At 42.0% G+C, this 6,000-nt stretch overlaps 1 long non-coding RNA gene across 1 annotated transcript; it reads left to right on the top strand.

Annotated features, from left to right (window-relative positions):
• Positions 1-2,470: 2,470 nt before the first annotated feature.
• Positions 2,471-4,213, top strand: LOC116859847. The gene is made up of 3 exons (XR_004381222.1): positions 2,471-2,516; positions 3,152-3,250; positions 4,175-4,213. It is a non-coding gene; the product is annotated as an uncharacterized LOC116859847 (long non-coding RNA).
• The last annotated feature ends 1,787 nt before the right edge of the window (positions 4,214-6,000 follow it).

Genomic DNA, 6,000 nt, shown 5'->3' with positions numbered 1-6,000 from the left:
TATTTATTTTATTTTATTTTATTTTTAGATTTTATTTATCTATGTGGCAGAGAGACAGCGAGAGAGGGAACATAAACAGAGGGAGTGGGAGAGGGAAAAGCAGGCCTCCCACCAAGCAAGGAGCCCGATGTGGGGCTCCCATCTAGGACCTTGGGATCATGACCTGAGCCAAAGGCAGAGGCTTTAACCCACTGAGCCACCCAGGTGCCCCTCTGTGGGTTTTTGAGAAGAATATGCATTTTGTTGTTATTGGATGGGATGTTCTGTATATGTCTGTTGGGCCATTTGGTTGAAGGTATGGCTCAATTCCAACATTTCCTTGTTGGTTTCTGTCTGGATAATCTATCTATCGTTGAAAGTGGAGGACTGAAGTTGCCTACTATTATTGTATTGCTATTTATTTCTCCCTTTAGATCTGTTAGTGTTTGATATATCAGCTGCTCTGATTTTGTGCACATAAATTTAATATTGTTATAGCTTCTTGATAAATGGACCACCTTATCATTATATAATGACCATCTTTGTCTCTTGTTATCGTTCTTGGCTTGAAGTCAGTTTTATCTGATATAATTATCCCTGTGCTCTTTTGGTTTCCCCTTGAATGGAATATCATTTTCCATCTGGTCACTTAGAGCCTGTGTGTGTCTTTAAAGCAGAAGTGATTCTCTCGCAGGGAGCATATCCTTGGGTCTTGCCTTTTTATCCATCCAACCATTCTATGCACTTTAATTGGAGAATTCAATCCATTAACAATTAGAATGATTATGTGAAGGCAAGGATTGACTATTGCAGTCTGGTTGATTATTTTCTGGCTGTTTCGTAGTTCCCTTGTTCCTTTTTTCCTTTTTTGCTTCCTTCATTAATGAAGTGATGATTTTCCCAGGGGTGTGCTTTGATTCCCTGTTTTTTATCTCATTTGTACTGTATCTACTGTAGGTTTTTGTTTTGTGGTTACTATGAGGCTGATATAAAACATCTTGTAGCTGTAAAAGTCTATTTGGCCCTGATAACGACTTTAATCCATACAAATCTCCACCCTTTTAGTCCTCTCCCCCTTTTGATTTTCTGAAATCACAATTAACCTCTTTTTAAATTTTATTTTATTTTATTTTTAAAGATTTTATTTATTTGTCAGAGAGAGCAAGCAGAAGCAGGGAGAGATGCAGGTAGAACAGCCAGAGCAGGCTCCCCACTGAGCAATGAGTCCAATGTGGGACTCGATCCAAACACCCTGGGATCATGACCTGAGCCGAAGACAGATGCTTAACAACTGAGCCACCCAGATGTCCCAACCTCTTTTTTTTTTTTAAGAAAAGATTTATTTATTTATTTGAGACAGAGAGGACAGGGGAGGGGCAGAGGGAGAGAGAGAGAAAGAGAATCTCAAGCAGAACCCTTACTGAGCACAGAGCCCGGTGTGGGGCTCAATCTCAGGACCCCGAGATCATGACCTGAGTTGAAACACTCAACTGAGTCGGACGCTCAACAGACTGAGCCAGCCAGGCACCCAATCTCTTTTTATATTGTGTATTTATTAACAAAATATAGCTCTAGTTACTTATAATATCCTCATCCTTTGCCTTTATACTAGAGTTGAGTGGCTTCCACACCACCATATCACTGTATTATTCTGAACCTGACTATATACGTACCTTTAACAATGTGTTGCATATTTTCATGTTATTAAATCGCATCTTTTGGTTTCAGCTTGAAGAGTTTCTTTCAGCAAAGGCAGGTCTAGTGGTTTCCTTCAGCTTTTGTTTTTCTGGGAAAGTCTTTACCTGTCCTTTATTTGTGAGGGACAACTTTTGCCAGATAGGGTGTTCTTCCTTGGCAGTTTTTTCTTTCCTTCAACACTTTGCATAGATCATCCCTTTCTCTCCTGGCTTGTAAGGTTCCTACTGAGAAATCTGCTGATAGCCTTATGAGGATTCCCTTATAAGTTACAAGCTTCTATTCTCTTGCTGCTTTTAAGATTTTCTCTTTGTCTTTGATTTCTCACAGTGTTATTATAATGTGTCTTGGACAGGAGCTCTTTAAGTTTGTTTGGTAACCTATGAGCAGCATGAATTTGGATATCCAAATTTCTCCCCAGATTTGCAAGTTCTTAACCATTACTTCCTTAAATAAGCTGTGTACTTCCTTCTCCCCTCTTCTCTTTCTGGAACTCCAATAACTTGCAAATTATCTCCTTTGCTAGTATCCCATAGATCAAGTAGGCTTTCTTCAGTCTTTCTCATTCTTTTTCCTTTGTTCTCCTCTGACTGGATAATTCCAAAATTCCTGTCTTCTTCTTCTGTTGTTTTTTCTTTTTCTTTTAAAAAAGATTTTAGTATTATTTATTTATTTGACAGAAAGTGAGAGAGAGAGAGAGAGAGCGCACATGAGTGGCAGGAGAGAGAAAGGGAGAAGCAGACTCCCCTGCTGAGCAGGGAGCCCCATGCAGGGCTCAATTCCAGGATCCTGGGATCATGATCTGAACTGAAGGCAGACGTTTATCCAACAGAATCACCCAGGTGCCCTTAAAATTCCTGTTTCTAACTGACAGGTTCTCTCTTCTGCTTGATCCATTCTGATATTGATATTCTCTACTGCATTTTTGTATTTCATTAAATGTGTTCCTCAGCTCCAGAATTTCTGATTGGTTCTTTTTAATAGTTTCTATCTCTTTGTTAAAATTCTCATTTTGTATTGCTTTCTTGATTTCATTGAATTGTCCTTATTTCTTTTCTTGTAGCTCCCTGAGTTTCCTTAAACAGCTGTTTCTGATTTTTTATCAGATAAATTGAAGATCTCCATGTCTTTGGGGTTGGTTATTGGAAGACTATTTTGATCCTTTAGTGGTACCATTTCTTTGACTTTTCATGTTCCCTGAAATTTTGCATTGTTACCTTTGCATTTGAAGTAATAGTCACCCCTATTCTGATGGAAGATGCCTTCCATCAGCCCCCCTAGAGATTCTGAGGTTTCTTCAAATCTTCTATGGATGTACACCTACTCCATGCTTCCTTGCTCCCTCTTGAGGCAGATATCTTACGCCTGAGTGCCTTCTCAGATGCGGCAACATACCAGGCCAAATGCTGACAGCTTCCCTTCTTTTTCCCAAAAGTGGCACTAACTTTCAACTTTGTGGTCTCTTCCTGTCTTGCAGATTCAGGCTGGCTCTCTGCGCATGCTCTCCAGACACTTGCCAAAACACTCTTGCCGCTGCCATTGGGAGCACCCACGAGGAGCTGGCCACAGGGTGGAGGTGAGTGTGGGCGTGAGGTGCACAGAGCACTAGGGGTGCCCATGGGCAGACAAGGGGGTCCAGCAGCAAGTCCTCTCAAGCAGCTCCTGGGCTGGCTTCTTGATGGAGCCTGAATTACTTAGTAGGACCTATGTCCCTTTGGTGCCCTCTGAGAGTCCTCTGTGTGCTTCTTTCAGTCTCTTCCCTCCATCCCCCATGTTCCCCCACCCCATACCCCAGGATAAAGCTCAGGCCCAGGAGACCTCTCTTAGCCCTCAGTTGTGCTGCCTTGGGGGAGGAGTGATGTGAGGAAAGTCAATCTTACCCTCTCTGATGCCTCCAAACATACTTTTTTGTTCCAACTGTCTGCTAGGACGTCTCTGCTGGAAACCTGGGTTTCCACAAAGGCTCTCCTATCCCTGTTGATTATCTAAGTCAGTGTTTTCTGCAGGCTCCCTGACCAGAGCCAAGAGGGAAGATGGTTCACAGGCCACCATAGGGTCTGTAGCTAGGACCAAGTTCCATGTGCCTATTACCTCACATACAGGAGGGCAAGACTCCTCCCAGGTCCCTTGGCATATGGTACAGGATTTCACAGCTCCCACCAAGGCCCTTTTGCCTGTGGATGGATGTTAACTTGTTGTTGGGGGTGGGGGAACATGGGAAGAGGAACATCTTATTCAACCATGATGCTGATTATCACTCTTCTAGAGTTCTTTGTATTTTTTGGATTTTAATTTCTTATCAGATATATGATTGGCAATTATTTTCTCCTATTCCTTAGGTAGCCCTTTTGCTCTTTTGATTATTTCCTTTGATGTGCAGAAATTTTAGATGTTGACATAATCCTGTCATGAAGATTTATTTCTAAGTTTCTTCTAGGAGTTTTGTAGTCTTTTTTTTTTTAAGATCTTTTTAAAAAGATTTTATTGATTTATTTGACAGAGAGAGAGCGCACAAGCAGGGGGAGCAGCAGGCTGAGGGAGAGGGAGAAGCAAGCTCCCTGGGGGAGCCCAATGCGGGGCCTGATCCCAGGACCCTGGGACCATGACCCGAACCAAAGGCAGACACTTACCCGACTGAGCGACGCAGTGCCCCTAAAGATTTTTATTTATTTATTTGAGAGAGAAAGCACAACTAGAGGGAGGAGTGGAGGGAGAGGGACAAGCCAACTCCGTGCTGAGTTGTGGAGCCTAATGCTGGGCTCAGTCTATGACCCTGAGATCATGACCTGAGCCAAAGTCAAGAGTCAGATGCTCAACCGACTGAACTACCCAGGTGCCCTAGGTTTTATAGTCTTACGTTTAGGTCCTTAATCAATTTTGAATTAATTTAGTACATTGTTCAAGGTAGGGATCACACTCCATTCTTTTTACACGTGCATATACAGTTTTCCCAGCACCATTTGAAGAGACTACTTTCCCCCATTTTCCCACTGGCACCCTTGTTGAAGGTTATTTAAGCATATATGTGAGGGTCTCTTTCTGGGCTCTATATCCTGTTCCATTGGACCTTGTGTCTGTAGGGAAAATAACAGATACCCAGTCATAGAATCACCACCACTTCCTGACAGCATCCAATCCAGAGCAAAGCCCTGCTTCCTTGAACTCTGTCCAAAATCACCCAATATAAGCCCAGATCCTACACAGGCATACCGTGATATTGTGCTTAACAAGTAGTTTTTAAACAAATTGAAGGTCATTGTCAACCCTGCATTGAGCAAGTGTATTGGCATTATTTTCCCAACAGCATTTAGCATTTGTTCACTTCATGTCTCTGTCACATTTTGGCAATTCTCCCCACATTTCAAAATTTTTATTACTATTATATTTGTTATAGTGATCTCCGATCAGTGATCTTTGATGTTACTATTGTAATTGTTTTTGGGGTGTCACAAATCACACCTATAAAAGATGACAAATTTCATAAATGTTATGCATGTTACCCCTGCTTCACAGACCAGTCATTCCCCCAATCCCTCTCCCTCTCCGTGGGCCTCCCTATCCCTGAGACACAATAATACTGAAAGCAAGCCAATTAATCATCCTACAATGGTCTCTAAATGTTCAAGTGAAAGGAAGACTCACACATCTCTCACTTTAAGGCAGAAGCTAGAAATGATTAAGTTTAGTGGGGGAGGCATGTCAAAAGCCAAAATAGGCTGAAAATTAGGCCTTTTGTACCAAACAATTAGCTAAAAATGTGAATACAAAGGAAAAGTTCTGGAAGGAAATTTAAAATGCTACTTCAGTGAACATGCAAATGATAAGAAAGTGAAGTGGGTTCCTGGCGGTGGTTGGTTGGAGGGTATGGGCATATGAAAAAATGGGATTACTATTTTCAAAGTATATAGGACAGTATGCATCAATAAGAAAGAGATTCACATAAAAAAAAAACTGGACAAAGAGAGAAAAAAATAGTCACAAGAGAAGAAATACAAGCAAATGGCTTCATAAATGTTTAAAAAAAAAAAAAAAGTGTTTTACCCCAAATGCATACTGCTGATTCAGTTGGCGGGACATCATTTCAAATTTGAGTCCAGATACTCTTGTCGTCCCTTTCTGTAAAGCCTCGGCACTATAAGCCTGGAAAACCCTGTATTTGGGGTTTATCCTCTACCACCAAGTTGCAAGAGCTTGGGCCCAGACTCGGGTTTAAAGGCTCCCCAGGTAGTACACGTTCCTACAGTCTCCGTGGTCCTCCGAGGGAGCCCTGCGCATCTCAGGCCGGCCCGACTCAGAGGAAGGGCGTTCTAGCCAGCTGTCTGAGTA

The sequence above is a fragment of the Lontra canadensis genome, unplaced genomic scaffold (genome assembly GCF_010015895.1).
Source record: "Lontra canadensis isolate GAN:19392208 unplaced genomic scaffold, GSC_riverotter_1.0 scaffold164, whole genome shotgun sequence".
Taxonomy (NCBI): Eukaryota; Metazoa; Chordata; class Mammalia; order Carnivora; family Mustelidae; genus Lontra; species Lontra canadensis.
Note: the sequence above shows the minus strand (reverse complement) of the source record. Positions and strands in the feature narration are given on the sequence as shown.